Source organism: Dermacentor variabilis, unplaced genomic scaffold (genome assembly GCF_050947875.1).
Source record: "Dermacentor variabilis isolate Ectoservices unplaced genomic scaffold, ASM5094787v1 scaffold_16, whole genome shotgun sequence".
Lineage (NCBI taxonomy): Eukaryota > Metazoa > Arthropoda > Arachnida > Ixodida > Ixodidae > Dermacentor > Dermacentor variabilis.
In genome coordinates this window covers 3384721-3404612 of record NW_027460324.1, presented here as the reverse complement: position 1 = coordinate 3404612, position 19892 = coordinate 3384721, and positions in this window count along the sequence as shown.

Here is a 19892-nt window from a genome sequence, read left to right as displayed (position 1 = left end):
TTCGTGCGTCGGCACCTCGGACTGCGCGAATAAGCGCATCGAGGGTCGACTCCTCGAGCCCGCGGCTAGGCATTTCACGCGTCGGCACCTCGGACTGCGCGAATCAGCGCATCGAGGGTTGACTCCTCGAGCCCGCGGCTAGGCACTTCGCGCATCGGCACATCGGACTGCGCGAAGAAGCGCATCGAGGGTCAATTCTTTGAGCCCGCGGCTAGGAATATCGAGTGTCGACACCTCGGACTGCGCGAATAAGCGCATCGAGGGTTGACTCCTCGAGCCCCCGGCTAGTCATTCCGCGCGTCGGCACCTCGGACTGCGCGAATAAGCGCATCCAGGGTCGACTCCTCGAGCACGGGGCTAGGCATTTCGCGCGCCGGCACCTCGGACTGCGCGAATAAGCGCACCGAGGGTCGACTCCACGAGCCTGCGGCTAGGCATTTCGCGCGTCGACATCTCGGACTGCGCGAATAAGCGCATCGAGGGTCGACTCCTCGAGGCCGCGGGTACGAATTTCGCGCGTCGACACCTCGGACTGAGCGAATAAGCGCTTCGAAGGTTGACTCCTCGAGCGCGCGGCTAGGCATTTCGCGCGTCGGCACCTCGGACTGCGCGAATAAGCGAATCGAGGGTCGACTCCTCGAGCCCATGGCTAGGAATTCAGCGTGTCGATACCTCGGACTGCGCGAATAAGCGCATCGAGGGTTGACTCCTCGAGCCCGAAGCTAGGCATTTCGAGTGTCAACACCTCGGACTGCGCGAATAAGCGCACCGAGGGTCGACTCCTCGAGCCAGCGGCTAGGCATTTCGCGCGTCGACACCTCGGACTGCGTGAATAAGCGCATCGAGGGTGGACTCCTCGAGCCCGCGGGCACGAATTTCGCGCGTCGGCACCTCGGACAGCGCGAAGAAGCGCATCGAGGGTCGATTCTTTGAGCCCGCGGCTAGGAATTTCGAGTGTCGACACCTCGGACAGCGCGAAGAAGCGCATCGAGGGTCGATTCTTTGAGCCCGCGGCTAGGAATTTCGAGTGTCGACACCTCGGACAGCGCGAAGAAGCGCGTCGAGGGTCGATTCTTTGAGCCCGCGGCTAGGAATTTCGAGTGTCGACACCTCGGTCTGCGCGAATAAGCGCAGCGAGGGTTGACTCCTCGAGCCCCCGGCTAGTCATTTCGCGCGTCGGCACCTCGGACTGCGCGAATCAGCGCATCGAGGTTTGACACCTTGAGCCAGCGGCGAGGCATTTCGCGCGTCAACACCTAGTACTGCGCGAATAAGCGCATCGAGGGTTGACTCCTCGAGCACGCGGCTAGGCATTTCGCGCATCGGCACATCGGACTGCGCGAAGAAGCGCATCGAGGGTCAATTCTTTGAGCCCGCGGCTAGGAATTTCGAGTGTCGACACCTCGGACTGCGCGAATAAGCGCACCGAGGGTCGACTCCTCGAGCCCGCGGCTACGCATTTCGCGCGTCGGCACCTCGGACTGCGCGAATAAGCGCATCGAGAGTCGACTCCTCGAGCCCGCGGCTACGAATTTCGTGCTTCGGCACCTCGGACTGCGCGAACAAGCACGTCGAGTGTCAACTCATCGAGCCCGTGACAAGGCATTTCGCGCGTCGGCACCTTGGACTGCGCGAATAAGTGCATCGAGGGTCGAGTCCTCGAGCCCGCGGCTAGGCATTTTGCGCGTCGGCACCTAGGACTGCGCGAATCAGCGCATCGATGGTTGACTCCTCGAGCCCGCGGCTCGGCATTTCGCGCGTCGGCACCTCGGACTGCGCGAATAAGCGCATCGAGGGTCGACTCCTCGAGCCCGCGGCTAGGAATTTCGCTTATCGACACCTCGGACTGCGCGAATAAGCGCATCGAGGGTCGACTCCTCGAGCCCGCGGCTAGGCATTTCACGCGTCGGCACCTCGGAGTGCGCGAATCAGCGCATCGAGGTTTGACACCTCAAGCCCGCCGCTAGGCATTTCGCGCGTCGACACCTCGGAATGCGCGAATAAGCGCATCGAGGGTTGACTCCTCGAGCCCGCGGCTAGGCATTTTGCGCGTCGGCACATCGATCTGCGCGAAGAAGCGCATCGAGGGTCGCTTCTTTGAGCCTGCGGCTAGGAATTTCGACTGTCGACACCTCGGACCGCGCGAATAAGCGCATCGAGGGTTGACTCCTCGAGCCCCCGGCTAGTCATTTCGCGCGTCGGCACCTCGGACTGCGCGAATAAATGCATCCAGGGTCGACTCCTCGTGCCCGGGGCTAGGCATTTCGCGCGGCGGCACCTCGGACTGCGCGAATAAGCGCACCGAGGGTCGACCCCTCGAGCCTGCGGCTAGGCATTTCGCGCGTTGACACCTCGGACTGCGCGAATAAGCGCATCGAGGGTCGACTCCTCGAGCCCGCGGCTACGCATTTCGCGCGTCGGCACCTCGGACTGCGCGAATAAGCGCATCGAGGGTCGACTCCTCGAGCCCGCGGCTGGAAATTTCGCGCGTCGGCTCCTCGGACTGCGTGAATAAGCGCATCGAGAGTCGACTCCTCGAGCCCGCGGCTACGAATTTCGTGCTTCGGCACCTCGGACTGCGCGAACAAGCATGTCGAGTGTCAACTCTTCGAGCCCTTGACAAGGCATTTCGCGCGTCGGCACCTTGGACTGCGCGAATAAGTGCATCGTGGGTCGAGTCCTCGAGCCCGCGGCTAGGCATTTTGCGCGTCGGCACCTAGGACTGCGCGAATCAGCGCATCGATGGTTGACTCCTCGAGCCCGCGGCTAGGCATATCGCGCGTCGGCACATCGGACTGCGCGAATAAGTGCATCGAGGGTCGACTCCTCGAGCCCGCGGCTAGGCATTTCACGCGTCGGCACCTCGGAGTGCGCGAAGCAGCGCATCGAGGTTTGACACCTCAAGCCCGCCGCTAGGCCTTTCGCGCGTCGACACCTCGGAATGCGCGAATAAGCGCATCGAGGGTTGACTCCTCGAGCCCGCGGCTAGGCATTTTGCGCGTCGGCACATCGATCTGCGCGAATAAGTGCATCCAGGGTCGACTCCTCGTGCCCGGGGCTAGGCATTTCGCGCGGCGGCACCTCGGACTGCGCGAATAAGCGCACCGAGGGTCGCCTCCTCGAGCCTGCGGCTAGGCATTTCGCGCGTCGACACCTCGGACTGCGCGAATAAGCGCATCGAGGGTGGACTCCTCGAGTCCGCGGCTAGGCATTTCGCGCGTCGGCACATCGGACTGCGCGAAGAAGAGCATCGAGGGTCGCTTCTTTGAGCCTGCGGCTAGGAATATCGAGATTCGACACCTCGGACTGCGCGAATAAGCGCACCGAGGGTCGACTCCTCGAGCCTGCGGCTAGGCATTTCGCGCGTCGACACCTCGGACTGCGCGAATAAGCGCATCGAGGGTCGACTCCTCGAGCCCGCGGCTAGGAATTTCGCGCATCGACACCTCGGACTGCGTGAATAAGCGCATCCAGCGTTGACTCCTACAGCCCTCTGCTGGGCATTTCGCGCGTCGGCTCCTCGGACTGCGCGAATAAGCGCATCGGGAGTCGACTCCTCGAGCCCGCGGCTACGAATTTCGTGCTTCGGCACCTCGGACTGCGCGAACAAGCGCGTCGAGTGTCAACTCCTCGAGCCCGTGACAAGGCATTTCGCGCGTCGGCACCTTGGACTGCGCGAATAAGTGCATCGAGAGTCGACTCCTCGAGCCCCCGGCTAGTCATTTCGCGCGGCGGCACCTCGGACTGCGCGAATAAGCGCACCGAGGGTCGACTCCTCGAGCCTGCGGCTAGGCATTTCGCGCGTCGACACCTCGGACTGCGCGAATAAGCGCATCGAGGGTGGACTCCTCGAGTCCGCGGCTAGGCATTTCGCGCGTCGGCACATCGGACTGCGCGAAGAAGAGCATCGAGGGTCGCTTCTTTGAGCCTGCGGCTAGGAATATCGAGATTCGACACCTCGGACTGCGCGAATAAGCGCACCGAGGGTCGACTCCTCGAGCCTGCGGCTAGGCATTTCGCGCGTCGACACCTCGGACTGCGCGAATAAGCGCATCGAGGGTCGACTCCTCGAGCCCGCGGCTAGGAATTTCGCGCATCGACACCTCGGACTGCGCGAATAAGCGCATCCAGCGTTGACTCCTACAGCCCTCTGCTGGGCATTTCGCGCGTCGGCTCCTCGGACTGCGCGAATAAGCGCATCGGGAGTCGACTCCTCGAGCCCGCGGCTACGAATTTCGTGCTTCGGCACCTCGGACTGCGCGAACAAGCGCGTCGAGTGTCAACTCCTCGAGCCCGTGACAAGGCATTTCGCGCGTCGGCACCTTGGACTGCGCGAATAAGTGCATCGAGGGTCGACTCCTCGAGCCCCCGCCTAGTCATTTCGCGCGTCGGCACCTCGGACTGCGCGAATAAGTGCATCTAGGGTCGACTCCTCGTGCCCGCGGCTAGGCATTTCGCTCGTCGGCACCTCGGACTGCGCGAATCAGCAAATCGAGCGTTGACTCCTCGAGCCCGCGGCTAGGCATTTCGCGCGTCGGCACATCGGACTGCGCGAAGAAGCGCATCGTGAGTCAATTCTTTGAGCCCGCGGCTAGGAATTTCGAGTGTCGACACCTCGGACTGCGCGAATAAGCGCATCGAGGGTTCACTCCTCGAGCCCGGGGCTAGGCATTTCGCGCGTCGGCACCTCGGACTGCGCGAATGAGCGCATCGAGTGTCGACTCCTCGAGCGCGCGGCTAGGCATTTCACGCGTCGGCACCTCGGACTGCGCGAATCAGCGCATCGACCATTGACTCCTCGAGCCCATGGATAGGCATTTCGCGCGTCGGCCTCTCGGAATTTGCGAATAAGGGCATCGATGGTTGACTCCTCTAGCCCGCGGCTAGACATTTCGCGCGTCGGCACCTCGGACTGCGCGAATAAGTGCATCGAGGGTCGGCTCCTCAAGCCCGCGGCTAGGAATTTAGCTTATCGACACCTCGGACTGCGCGGATAAGCGCATCAAGGGTCGACTCCTCGAGCCCGCGGCTAGGCATTTCACGCGTCGGCTCTTCGGACTGCGCGAATCAGCGCATCGACGGTCGACTCCTCGAGCCTGCGGCTAGGAATTTCGCGCGTCAACACCTCGCACTACGCGAATAAGCGCATCGAGGGTGGACTCCTCGAGCCCGCGGTTAGGCATTTCGCGCGTCGGCACATCGGACTGCGCGAAGAAGCGCATCGAGGGTCGCTTCTTTGAGCCTGCGGCTAGGAATTTCGAGTGTCAACACCTCGGACTGCGCGAATAAGCGCACCGAGGGTCGACTCCTAGAGCCAGCGGCTAGGCATTTCGCGCGTCGACACCTCGGACTGCGTGAATAAGCGCATCGAGGGTGGACTCCTCGAGCCCGCGGGCACGAATTTCGCGCGTCGGCACCTCGGACAGCGCGAAGAAGCGCATCGAGGGTCGATTCTTTGAGCCCGCGGCTAGGAATTTCGAGTGTCGACACCTCGGACAGCGCGAAGAAGCGCGTCGAGGGTCGATTCATTGAGCCCGCGGCTAGGAATTTCGAGTGTCGACACCTCGGACTGCGCGAATAAGCGCTGCGAGGGTTGACTCCTCGAGCCCTCAGCTAGTCATTTCGCGCGTCGGCTCCTCGGACTGCGCGAACAAGCGCATCGAGGGTCGACTCCTCGAGCCCGCGGCTTGGAATTTCGTGCGTCGGCACCTCGGACTGCGCGAATAAGCGCATCGAGGGTCGACTCCTCGAGCCCGCGGCTAGGCATTTCGCGCATCGGCACATCGGACTGCGCGAAGAAGCGCATCGAGGGTCAATTCTTTGAGCCCGCGGCTAGGAATATCGAGTGTCGACACCTCGGACTGCGCGAATAAGCGCATCGAGGGTTGACTCCTCGAGCCCCCGGCTAGTCATTCCGCGCGTCGGCACCTCGGACTGCGCGAATAAGCGCATCCAGGGTCGACTCCTCGAGCACGGGGCTAGGCATTTCGCGCGCCGGCACCTCGGACTGCGCGAATAAGCGCACCGAGGGTCGACTCCACGAGCCTGCGGCTAGGCATTTCGCGCGTCGACATCTCGGACTGCGCGAATAAGCGCATCGAGGGTCGACTCCTCGAGGCCGCGGGTACGAATTTCGCGCGTCGACACCTCGGACTGAGCGAATAAGCGCATCGAAGGTTGACTCCTCGAGCGCTCGGCTAGGCATTTCGCGCGTCGGCACCTCGGACTGCGCGAATAAGCGAATCGAGGGTCGACTACTCGAGCCCATGGCTAGGAATTCAGCGTGTCGATACCTCGGACTGCGCGAATAAGCGCATCGAGGGTTGACTCCTCGAGCCCGAAGCTAGGCATTTCGCGCGTCGGCACCTCGGACTGCACGAATGAGCGCATCGAGTGTCGACTCCTCGAGCCTGCGGCTAGGCATTTCGCGCGTCGGCACCTCGGACTGCGCGAATAATTGCATCGAGGGTCGACTCCTGGAGCCTGCGGCTAGGAATTGCGCTTGTCGACACCTCGGACTGCGCGAATCAGCGCATCGACCATTGACTCCTCGAGCCCGCGGATAGCAATTTCGAGTGTCGACACCTCGGACTGCGCGAATAAGCGCAGCGAGGGTTGACTCCTCGAGCCCCAAGCTAGTCATTTCGCGCGTCGGCTCCTCGGACTGAGCGAATAAGCGCATCGAGGGTCGACTCCTCGAGCCCACGGCTTGGAATTTCGTGCGTCGGCACCTCGGACTGCGCGAATAAGCGCATCGAGGGTCGACTCCTCGAGCCCGCGGCTAGGCATTTCACGCGTCGGCACCTCGGACTGCGCGAATCAGCGCATGAAGGTTTGACACCTTGAGCCCGCGGCTAGGCATTTCGCGCGTCGACACCTCGGACTGCGCGAATAAGCGCATCGAGGGTTGACTCCTCGAGCCCGCGGCTAGGCATTTCGCGCATCGGCACATCGGACTGCGCGAAGAAGCGCATCGAGGGTCAATTCTTTGAGCCCGCGGCTAGGAATATCGAGTGTCGACACCTCGGACTGCGCGAATAAGCGCATCGAGGGTTGACTCCTCGAGCCCCCGGCTAGTCATTCCGCGCGTCGGCACCTCGGACTGCGCGAATAAGCGCATCCAGGGTCGACTCCTCGAGCACGGGGCTAGGCATTTCGCGCGTCGGCACCTCGGACTGCGCGAATAAGCGCACCGAGGGTCGACTCCACGAGCCTGCGGCTAGGCATTTCGCGCGTCGACATCTCGGACTGCGCGAATAAGCGCATCGAGGGTCGACTCCTCGAGGCCGCGGGTACGAATTTCGCGCGTCGACACCTCGGACTGAGCGAATAAGCGCATCGAAGGTTGACTCCTCGAGCGCGCGGCTAGGCATTTCGCGCGTCGGCACCTCGGACTGCGCGAATAAGCGAATCGAGGGTCGACTCCTCGAGCCCATGGCTAGGAATTCAGCGTGTCGATACCTCGGACTGCGCGAATAAGCGCATCGAGGGTTGACTCCTCGAGCCCGCAGCTAGGCATTTCGCGCGTCGGCACCTCGGACTGCGCGAATGAGCGCATCGAGTGTCGACTCCTCCAGCCCGCGGCTAGGCATTTCGCGCGTCTGCACCTAGGACTGCGCGAATAATTGCATCGAGGGTCGACTCCTGGAGCCTGCGGCTAGGAATTGCGCTTGTCGACACCTCGGACCGCGCGAATCAGCGCATCGACCATTGACTCCTGGAGCCCGCGGATGGAAATTTCGCGTGTCGACACTTCGGACTGTGCGAATAAGCGCATCGAGGGTCGACTCCTCGAGCCGCGGCTAGGCATTTCGCGCGTCGACGCCTCGGACTGCGCGAATAAGCGCATCGAGGGTCGACTCCTCGAGCCAGCGGCTAGTAATTTCGCCTGTCGACACCTCGACCTGCGCGAATAAGCGCATTGTGGGTGGACTCCTCGAGCCCGCGGCTAGGAATTTCGCGTATCGACACCTCGGACTGCGCGAATAAGCCCATCCAGGGTTGACTCCTAGAGCCCGCTGCTAGGCATTTCGCGCGTCGACACCTCTGACTGCGCGAATAAGCGCATCGAGGGTGGACTCCTCGAGCCCGCGGGTACGAATTTCGCGCGTCGACACCTCGGACTGCGCGAATCAGCGCATCGAGGGTTGACTCCTCGAGGCCGCTGTTAGGCATTTCGCGAGCGGCACCTCGGACTGCGCGAATAAGCGCATCGAGGGTCGACTCCTCGAGCCCGCGGCTACAAATTTCGTGCTTCGGCACCTCAGACTGCGCGAACAAGCGCGTCGAGTGTCAACTCCTCGAGCCCGTGACAAGGCATTTCGCGCGTCGGCACCTTGGACTGCGCGAATAAGTGCATCGAGGGTCGACTCCTCGAGCCCGAGGCTAGGCATTTCGCGCGTCGGCACCTCGGACTGCGCGATTAAGCGCATCGATGGTTGACTCCTCGAGGCCGCGGCTAGGCATTTCGCGCGTCGGCACCTCGGACTGCGCGAATAAGTGCATCGAGGGTCGACTCCTCGAGCCCGCGGCTAGGAATTTCGCTTATCGGCACCTCGGACTGCGCGAATAAGCGCATCCAGGGTCGACTCCTCGAGCCCCGGGCTAGGCATTTCGCGCGTCGGCACCTCGGACTGCGCGAATAAGCGCACCGAGGGTCGACTCCTCGAGGCCGCGGCTACGAATTTCGCGCGTCGACACCTCGGACTGAGCGAATAAGCGCATCGAAGGTTGTCTCCTCGAGCCCGCGGCTAGGCATATCGCGCGTCGGCACCTCGGACTGCGCGAATAAGCGCATCGAGGGTCGACTCCTCGAGCCCGCGGCTATGACATTCGCTGGTCGACACCTCGGACTGCGCGAATAAGCGCATCGAGGGTCGACTCCTCGAGCCCGCGGCTAGACATTTCGTGCATCGGCTCCTCGGACTGCGCGAATAAGCGCATCGAGGGTCGACTCCTCGAGCCCGCGGCTAGGAATTTCGTGCGTCGGCACCTCGGACTGCGCGAATAAGCGCATCGAGGGTCGACTCCTCGAGCCAGCGGCTAGGTATTTCGCGCGTCGGCACCTCGCACTGCGCGAATAAGCGCACCGAGGGTCGACTCCACGAGTCTGCGGCTAGGCATTTCGCGCGTCGACATCTCGGACGGCGCGAATAAGCGCATCGAGGGTCGACTCCTCGAGCCCGCGGCTAGTAATTTCGCTTGTCGACACCTCGGAATTCGCGAATAAGCGCATCGAGGGTCGACTCCTCGAGCCCGCGGCTAGGCATTTCGCGCGTCGACACCTCGGACTGCGCGAATAAGCGCATCGAGGGTCGACTCCTCGAGGCCGCGGCTAGGAATTTCTCGCGTCGACACCTCGGACTGCGTGAGTAAGCGCATCGAGGGTCGATTTTTTGAGCCCGCGGCTAGGAATTTCGAGTGTCGACAACTCGGACTGCGCGAATAAGCGCAGCGAGGGTTGACTCCTCGAGCCCCCGGCTAGTCATTTTGCGCGTCGGCACCTCGGACTGCGCGAATAAGCGCATCGAGGGTCGACTCCTCGAGCCCGGGGCTAGGCATTTCGCGCGTAGGCACCTCGGACTGCGCGAATAAGCGCATCGAGTGTCGACTCCTCGAGCCCGCAGCTAGGCGTTTCGCGCGACGGCACCTCGGACTGCGCGAATAAGCGCATCGAGGGTCGACTCCTCGAGCCCGCGGCTAGGAATTTCATGCGTCGGCACCTCGGACTGCGCGAATAAGCGCATCGAGGGTCGACTCCTCGAGCCCGCGGCTAGGTATTTCGCGCGTCGGCACCTCGGACTGCGCGAATAAGCGCACCGAGGGTTGACTCCACGAGCCTGCGGCTAGGCATTTCGCGCGTCGACATCTCGGACTGCGCGAATAAGCGCATCGAGGGTCGACTCATTGAGCCCGCGGCTAGGTATTTCGCGCATCGGCACCTCAGACTGCGCGAATCAGCGCATCGACCATTGACTCCTCGAGCCCGCGGATAAGAATTTCGAGTGTCGACACCTCGGACTGCGCGAATAAGCGCAGCGAGGGTTGACTCCTCGAGCCCCCAGCTAGTCATTTCGCGCGTCGGCTCCTCGGACTGCGCGAATAAGCGCATTGAGGGTCGACTCCTCGAGCCCGCGGCTAGGCATTTCACGCGTCGGCACCTCGGACTGCGCGAATCAGCGCATCGAGGTTTGACACCTTGAGCCTGCGGCTAAGCATTTCGCGCGACGACACCGCCGACTGCGCGAATAAGCGCATCGAGGGTTGACTCCTCGAGCCCGCGGCTAGGCATTTCGCGCATCGGCACATCGGACTGCGCGAAGAAGCGCATCGAGGGTCAATTCTTTGAGCCCGCGGCTAGGAATATCGAGTGTCGACACCTCGGACTGCGCGAATAAGCGCATCGAGGGTTGACTCCTCGAGCCCCCGGCTAGTCATTCCGCGCGTCGGCACCTCGGACTGCGCGAATAAGCGTATCCAGGGTCGACTCCTCGAACACGGGGCTAGGCATTTCGCGCGTCGGCACCTCGGACTGTGCGAATAAGCGCACCGAGGGTCGACTCCACGAGCCTGCGGCTAGGCATTTCGCGCGTCGGCACCCCGGACTCCGCGAACAAGCTCATCGAGTGTCGACTCCTCGAGCTCGCAACAAGGCATTTCGCGCGTCCGCACCTCGGACTGCGCGAATAAGTGCATCGAGGGTCGACGCCTCGAGCCCGCGGCTACGAATTTCGTGCTTCGGCACCTCGGACTGCGCGAACAAGCGCGTCGAGTGTCAACTCCTCGAGCCCGTGACAAGGCATTTCGCGCGTCGGCACCTTGGACTGCGCGAATAAGTGCATCGAGGGTCGACTCCTCGAGCCCCCGGCTAGTCATTTCGCGCGTCGGCACCCCGGACTCCGCGAATAAGTGCATCCAGGGTCGACTCCTCGAGCCTGGGGCTCGGCATTTCGCGTGTCGGCACCTCGTACTGCGCGAATAAGCGCACCGAGGGTCGACTCCACGAGCCTGCGGCTAGGCATTTTGCGCGTCGACATCGCGGACGGCGCGAATAAGCGCATCGAGGGTCGACTCCTCGAGGCCGCGGCTACGAATTTAGCGCGTCGACACCTCGGACTGAGCGAATAAGCGCATCGAAGGTTGACTCCTCGAGCGAGCGGCTAGGCATTTCGCGCGTCGGCACCTCGGACTGCGCGAATAAGCGCATCGAGGGTCGACTCCTCGAGCCCGCGGCTAGGAATTCAGCGTGTCGATACCTCGGACTGCGCGAATAAGCGCATCGAGGGTTGACTCCTCGAGACCGCAGCTAGGCATTTCGCGCGACGGCACCTCGGACTGCGCGAATAAGCGCATCGAGGGTCGACTCTTCGAGCCCGCGGCTAGGCATTTCGCGCGTCAGCACCTCGGACTGCGCGAATGAGCGCATCGAGTGTCGACTTCTCGAGCCCGCGGCTAGGCATTTCGCGTGTCGGCACCTCGGACTGCGCGAATAAGTGCATCGAGGGTCGACTCCTCGAGCCTGCGGCTAGGCATTTCGCGCGTCGACACCACGGACTGCGCGAATAAGCGCATCGAGGGTGGACTCCTCGAGCCCGCGGCTAGACATTTCGCGCGTCGGCACATCGGACTGCGCGAAGAAGCCCATCGAGGGTCGTTTCTTTGAGCCTGCGGCTAGGAATTTCGAGTGTCGACACCTCGGACTGCGCGAATAAGCGCATCGAGAGTTGACTCCTCGAGCCCCCGGCTAGTCATTTCGCGCGTCGGCACCTCGGACTGCGCGAATAAGCGCATCCAGGGTCGACTCCTCGAGCCCCGGGCTAGGCATTTCGCGCGTCGGCACCTCGGACTGCGCGAATAAGCACACCGAGGGTCGAATCCTCTAGGCCGCGGCTACGAATTTCGCGCGTCGACACCTCGGACTGAGCGAATAAGCGCATCGAAGGTTGACTCCTCGAGCCCGCGGCTAGGCATATCGCGCGTCGGCACCTCGGACTGCGCGAATAAGCACACCGAGGGTCGAATCCTCGAGCCCCCGGCTAGTCATTTCGCGCGTCGGCACCTCGGACTGCGCGAATAAGCGCATCCAGGGTCGACTCCTCGAGCCCCCGGCTAGTTATTCGCGCGTCGGCACCTCGGACTGCGCGAATAAGCGCATCCAGGGTCGACTTCTCGAGCCCCGGGCTAGGCATTTCGCGCGTCGGCACCTCGGACTGCGCGAATAAGCGCACCGAGGGTCGACTCCTCGAGGCTGCGGCTACGAATTTCGCGCGTCGACACCTCGGACTGAGCCAATAAGCGCATCGAAGGTTGACTCCTCGAGCCCGCGGCTAGGCATATCGCGCGTCGGCACCTCGGACTGCGCGAATAAGCGCTTCGAGGGTCGACTCCTCGAGCTCGCGGCTAGGAATTTCGTGTGTCGACACGTCGGACTGCGCGAATAAGCGCATCGAGGGTCGGCTCCTCGTGCCCGCGGCTACGCATATCGCGCGTCGGCACCTCGGACTGCGCGAATCAACGCATCGACCATTGACTCCTGGAGCCCGCGGGTACGAATTTCGCACGTCGACACTTCGGACTGAGCGAATAAGCGCATCGAAGGTTGACATCTCGAGCCCGCGGATGGGAATTTCGCGTATCGACACTTCGGACTGTGCGAATAAGCGCATCGAGGGTCGACTCCTCGAGCCGCGGCTATGCATTTCGCGCGTCGGCACCTCGGACTGCGCGAATAAGCGCATCGAGGGTCGACTCCTCGAGCCCGCGGCTAGTAATTTCGCTTGTCGACACCTCGGACTGCGCGAATAAGCGCATCGAGGGTCGACTCCTCGAGCCCGCTTCTAGGTATTTCGCGCGTCGGCATCTCGGACTGCGCGAATAAGCGCACCGAGGGTCGACTCCACGAGCCTGCGGCTAGGCATTTCGCGCGTCGACATCTCGGACGGCGCGAATAAGCGCATCGAGGGTTGACTCCTCGAGGCCGCGGCTACGAATTTCGCGCGTCGACACCTCGGACTGAGCGAATAAGCGCATCGAAGGTTGACTCCTCGAGCCCGCGGATGGGAATTTCGCGTATCGACACTTCGGACTGTGCGAATAAGCGCATCGAGGGTCGACTCCTCGTGCCGCGGCTATGCATTTCGCGCGTCGGCACCTCGGACTGCGCGAATAAGCGCATCGAGGGTCGACTCCTCGAGCCCGCGGCTAGTAATTTCGCTTGTCGACACCTCGGACTGAGCGAATAAGCGCATCGAAGGTTGACTCCTCGAGCCCGCGGATGGGAATTTTGCGCGTCGGCACCTCGGACTGCGCGAATAAGCGCATCGAGGGTCGACTCCTCGAGCCCGGGGCTAGGCATTTCGCGCGTCGGCACCTCGGACTGCGCGAATAAGCGCATCGAGTGTCGACTCCTCGAGCCCGCAGCTAGGCGTTTCGCGCGTCGGCACCTCGGACTGCGCGAATAAGCGCACCGAGGGTCGACTCCACGAGCCTGCGGCTAGGCATTTCGCGCGTCGACATCTCGGACTGCGCGAATAAGCGCATCGAGGGTCGACTCCTCGAGCCCGCGGCTAGTTATTTCGCGCGTCGGCACCTCGGACTGCGCGAATCAGCGCATCGACCATTGACTCCTCGAGCCCGCGGATAGGAATTTCGAGTGTCGACACCTCGGACTGCGCGAATAAGCGCAGCGAGGGTTGACTCCTCGAGCCCCCAGCTAGTCATTTCGCGCGTCGGCTCCTCGGAATGCGCGAAGCGCATCGAGGGTCGACTCCTCGAGCCCGCGGCTAGGCATTTCACGCGTCGGCACCTCGGACTGCGCGAATCAGCGCATCGAGGTTTGACACCTTGAGCCCGCGGCTAAGCATTTCGCGCGACGACACCTCGGACTGCGCGAATAAGCGCATCGAGGGTTGACTCCTCGAGCCCGCGGCTAGGCATTTCGCGCATCGGCACATCGGACTCCGCGAAGAAGCGCATCGAGGGTCAATTCTTTGAGCCCGCGGCTAGGAATATCGAGTGTCGACACCTCGGCCTGCGCGAATAAGCGCATCGAGGGTTGACTCCTCGAGCCCCCGGCTAGTCATTCCGCGCGTCGGCACCTCGGACTGCGTGAATAAGCGCATCCAGGGTCGACTCCTCGAGCACGGGGCTAGGCATTTCGCGCGTCGGCACCTCGGACTGCGCGAATAAGCGCACCGAGGGTCGACTCCACGAGCCTGCGGCTAGGCATTTCGCGCGTCGGCACCCCGGTCTCCGCGAACAAGCTCATCGAGTGTCGACTCCTCGAGCTCGCAACAAGGCATTTCGCGCGTCCGCACCTCGGACTGCGCGAATAAGTGCATCGAGGGTCGACGCCTGGAGCCCGCGGCTACGAATTTCGTGCTTCGGCACCTCGGACTGCGCGAACAAGCGCGTCGAGTGTCAACTCCTCGAGCCCGTGACAAGGCATTTCGCGCATCGGCACATCGGACTGCGCGAAGAAGCGCATCGAGGGTCAATTCTTTGAGCCCGCGGCTAGGAATATCGAGTGTCGACACCTCGGCCTGCGCGAATAAGCGCATCGAGGGTTGACTCCTCGAGCCCCCGGCTAGTCATTTCGCGCGTCGGCACCCCGGACTCCGCGAATAAGCGCATCCAGGGTCGACTCCTCGAGCCTGGGGCTAGGCATTTCGCGTGTCGGCACCTCGTACTGCGCGAATAAGCGCACCGAGGGTCGACTCCACGAGCCTGCGGCTAGGCATTTTGCGCGTCGACATCGCGGACGGCGCGAATAAGCACATCGAGGGTCGACTCCTCGAGGCCGCGGCTACGAATTTAGCGCGTCGACACCTCGGACTGAGCGAATAAGCGCATCGAAGGTTGACTCCTCGAGCGAGCGGCTAGGCATTTCGCGCGTCGGCACCTCGGACTGCGCGAATAAGCGCATCGAGGGTCGACTCCTCGAGGCCGCGGCTACGAATTTAGCGCGTCGACACCTCGGACTGAGCGAATAAGCGCATCGAAGGTTGACTCCTCGAGCGAGCGGCTAGGCATTTCGCGCGTCGGCACCTCGGACTGCGCGAATAAGCGCATCGAGGGTCGACTCCTCGAGCCCGCGGCTAGGAATTCAGCGTGTCGATACCTCGGACTGCGCGAATAAGCGCATCGAGGGTTGACTCCTCGAGACCGCAGCTAGGCATTTCGCGCGACGGCACCTCGGACTGCGCGAATAAGCGCATCGAGGGTCGACTCTTCGAGCGCGCGGCTAGGCATTTCGCGCGTCAGCACCTCGGACTGCGCGAATGAGCGCATCGAGTGTCGACTCCTCGAGCCCGCGGCTAGGCATTTCGCGTGTCGGCACCTCGGACTGCGCGAATAAGTGCATCGAGGGTCGACTCCTCGAGCCTGCGGCTAGGCATTTCGCGCGTCGACACCTCGGACTGCGCGAATAAGCGCATCGAGGGCGGACTCCTCGAGCCCGTCGCTAGGCATTTCGCGCGTCGGCACCTCGGACTGCGCGAATAAGCGCACCGAGGTTCGACTCCTCGAGCCTGCGGCTAGGCATTTCGCGCGTCGACACCTCGGACTGCGCGAATAAGCGCATAGAGGGCGGACTCCTCGAGCCCCCGGCTAGTTATTCGCGCGTCGGCACCTCGGACTGCGCGAATAAGCGCATCCAGGATCGACTCCTCGAGCCCCGGGCTAGGCATTTCGCGCGTCGGCACCTCGGACTGCGCGAATAAGCGCACCGAGGGTCGACTCCTCGAGGCTGCGGCTACGAATTTCGCGCGTCGACACCTCGGACTGCGCGAATAAGCGCATCGAGGGTTGACTCCTCGAGCCCGCGGCTAGGCATTTCGCGCATCGGCACATCGGACTGCGCGAAGAAGCGCATCGAGGGTCAATTCTTTGAGCCCGCGGCTAGGAATATCGAGTTTCGACACCTCGGCCTGCGCGAATAAGCGCATCGAGGGTTGACTCCTCGAGCCCCCGGCTAGTCATTCCGCGCGTCGGCACCTCGGACTGCGCGAATAAGCGCATCCAGGGTCGACTCCTCGAGCACGGGGCTAGGCATTGCGCGTGTCGGCACCTCGGACTGCGCGAATAAGCGCACCGAGGGTCGACTCCACGAGCCTGCGGCTAGGCATTTTGCGCGTCGACATCGCGGACGGCGCGAATAAGCGCATCGAAGGTTGACTCCTCGAGCCCGCGGCTAGGCATATCGCGCGTCGGCACCTCGGACTGCGCGAATAAGCGCTTCGAGGGTCGACTCCTCAAGCTCGCGGCTAGGAATTTCGTGTGTCGACACGTCGGACTGCGCGAATAAGCGCATCGAGGGTCGGCTCCTCGTGCCCGCGGCTACGCATATCGCGCGTCGGCACCTCGGACTGCGCGAATCAGCGCATCGACCATTGACTCCTGGAGCCCGCGGGTACGAATTTCGCACGTCGACACTTCGGACTGAGCGAATAAGCGCATCGAAGGTTGACTCCTCGAGCCCGCGGATGGGAATTTCGCGTATCGACACTTCGGACTGTGCGAATAAGCGCATCGAGGGTCGACTCCTCGAGCCCGCAGCGAGGCATTTCGCGCGTCGGCACCTCGGACTGCGCGAATAAGCGCATCGAGGGTCGACTCCTCGAGCCCGCGGCTAGGCATTTCGCGCGTCGGCACCTCGGACTGCGCGAATAAGCACATCGAGTGTCGACTCCTCGAGCCCGCGGCTAGGCATTTCGCGTGTCGGCACCTCGGACTGCGCGAATAAGTGCATCGAGGGTCGACTCCTCGAACCTGCGGCTAAGCATTTCGCGCGTCGACACCTCGGACTGCGCGAATAAGCGCATCGAGGGCGGACTCCTCGAGCCCGTCGCTAGGCATTTCGCGCGTCGGCACCTCGGACTGCGCGAATAAGCGCACCGAGGTTCGACTCCTCGAGCCTGCGGCTAGGCATTTCGCGCGTCGACACCTCGGACTGCGCGAATAAGCGCATCGAGGGCGGACTCCTCGAGCCCCCGGCTAGTTATTCGCGCGTCGGCACCTCGGACTGCGCGAATAAGCGCATCCAGGGTCGACTCCTCGAGCCCCGGGCTAGGCATTTCGCGCGTCGGCACCTCGGACTGCGCGAATAAGCGCACCGAGGGTCGACTCCTCGAGGCTGCGGCTACGAATTTCGCGCGTCGACACCTCGGACTGCGCGAATAAGCGCATCGAGGGTTGACTCCTCGAGCCCGCGGCTAGGCATTTCGCGCATCGGCACATCGGACTGCGCGAAGAAGCGCATCGAGGGTCAATTCTTTGAGCCCGCGGCTAGGAATATCGAGTGTCGACACCTCGGCCTGCGCGAATAAGCGCATCGAGGGTTGACTCCTCGAGCCCCCGGCTAGTCATTCCGCGCGTCGGCACCTCGGACTGCGCGAATAAGCGCATCCAGGGTCGACTCCTCGAGCACGGGGCTAGGCATTTCGCGCGTCGGCACCTCGGACTGCGCGAATAAGCGCACCGAGGGTCGACTCCACGAGCCTGCGGCTAGGCATTTCGTGCTTCGGCACCTCGGACTGCGCGAACAAGCGCGGCGAGTGTCAACTCCTCGAGCCCGTGACAAGGCATTTCGCGCGTCGGCACCTTGGACTGCGCGAATAAGTGCATCGAGGGTCGACTCCTCGAGCCCCCGGCTAGTCATTTCGCGCGTCGGCACCCCGGACTCCGCGAATAAGCGCATCCAGGGTCGACTCCTCGAGCCTGGGGCTAGGCATTTCGCGTGTCGGCACCTCGTACTGCGCGAATAAGCGCACCGAGGGTCGACTCCACGAGCCTGCGGCTAGGCATTTTGCGCGTCGACATCGCGGACGGCGCGAATAAGCGCATCGAAGGTTGACTCCTCGAGCCCGCGGCTAGGCATATCGCGCGTCGGCACCTCGGACTGCGCGAATAAGCGCTTCGAGGGTCGACTCCTCGAGCTCGCGGCTAGGAATTTCGTGTGTCGACACGTCGGACTGCGCGAATAAGCGCATCGAGGGTCGGCTCCTCGTGCCCGCGGCTACGCATATCGCGCGTCGGCACCTCGGACTGCGCGAATCAGCGCATCGACCATTGACTCCTTGAGCCCGCGGGTACGAATTTCGCACGTCGACACTTCGGACTGAGCGAATAAGCGCATCGAAGGTTGACTCCTCGAGCCCGCGGATGGGAATTTCGCGTATCGACACTTCGGACTGTGCGAATAAGCGCATCGAGGGTCGACTCCTCGAGCCCGCAGCGAGGCATTTCGCGCGTCGGCACCTCGGACTGCGCGAATAAGCGCATCGAGGGTCGACTCCTCGAGCCCGCGGCTAGGCATTTCGCGCGTCGGCACCTCGGACTGCGCGAATAAGCGCATCGAGTGTCGACTCCTCGAGCCCGCGGCTAGGCATTTCGCGTGTCGGCACCTCGGACTGCGCGAATAAGTGCATCGAGGGTCGACTCCTCGAGCCTGCGGCTAGGCATTTCGCGCGTCGACACCTCGGACTGCGCGAATAAGCGCATCGAGGGCGGACTCCTCGAGCCCGTCGCTAGGCATTTCGCGCGTCGGCACCTCGGACTGCGCGAATAAGCGCACCGAGGTTCGACTCCACGAGCCTGCGGCTAGGCATTTCGCGCGTCGACACCTCGGACTGCGCGAATAAGCGCATCGAGGGCGGACTCCTCGAGCCCCCGGCTAGTTATTCGCGCGTCGGCACCTCGGACTGCGCGAATAAGCGCATCCAGGGTCGACTCCTCGAGCCCCGGGCTAGGCATTTCGCGCGTCGGCACCTCGGACTGCGCGAATAAGCGCACCGAGGGTCGACTCCTCGAGGCTGCGGCTACGAATTTCGCGCGTCGACACCTCGGACTGAGCGGATAAGCGCATCGAAGGTTGACTCCTCGAGCCCGCGGCTAGGCATATCGCGCGTCGGCACCTCGGACTGCACGAATAAGCGCACCGAGGGTGGAATCCTCGAGCCCCCGGCTAGTCATTTCGCGCGTCGGCACCTCGGACTGCGCGAATAAGCGCATCCAGGGTCGACTCGTCGAGCCCCCGGCTAGTCATTTCGCGCGTCGGCACCTCGGACTGCGCGAATAAGAGCATCCAGGGTCGACTCCTCGAACCCGGGACTAGGCATTTCGCGCGGCGGCACCTCGGACTGCGCGAATAAGCGCACCGAGGTTCGACTCCTCGAGCCTGCGGCTAGGCATTTCGCGCGTCGACACCTCGGACTGCGCGAATAAGCGCATCGAGGGCGGACTCCTCGAGCCCGTCGCTAGGCATTTCGCGCGTCGGCACATCGGACTGCGCGAAGAAGCACATCGAGGGTCGCTTCTTTGAGCCTGCGGCTAGGAATTTCGAGTGTCGACACCTCGGACTGCGCGAATAAGCGCATGGAGGGTTGACTCCTCGAGCCCCCGGCTAGTTATTCGCGCGTCGGCACGTCGGACTGCGCGAATAAGCGCATCCAGGGTCGACTCCTCGAGCCCCGGGCTAGGCATTTCGCGCGTCGGCACCTCGGACTGCGCGAATAAGCGCACCGAGGGTCGACTCCTCGAGGCTGCGGCTACGAATTTCGCGCGTCGACACCTCGGACTGAGCGAATAAGCGCATCGAAGGTTGACTCCTCGAGCCCGCGGCTAGGCATATCGCGCGTCGGCACCTCGGACTGCGCGAATAAGCGCATCGAGGGTCGGCTCCTCGTGCCCGCGGCTACGCATAACGCGCGTCGGCACCTCGGACTGCGCGAATCAGCGCATCGACCATTGACTCCTGGAGCCCGCGGGTACGAATTTCGCACGTCGACACTTCGGACTGAGCGAATAAGCGCATCGAAGGTTGACTCCTCGAGCCCGCGGATGGGAATTTCGCGTATCGACACTTCGGACTGTGCGAATAAGCGCATCGAGGGTCG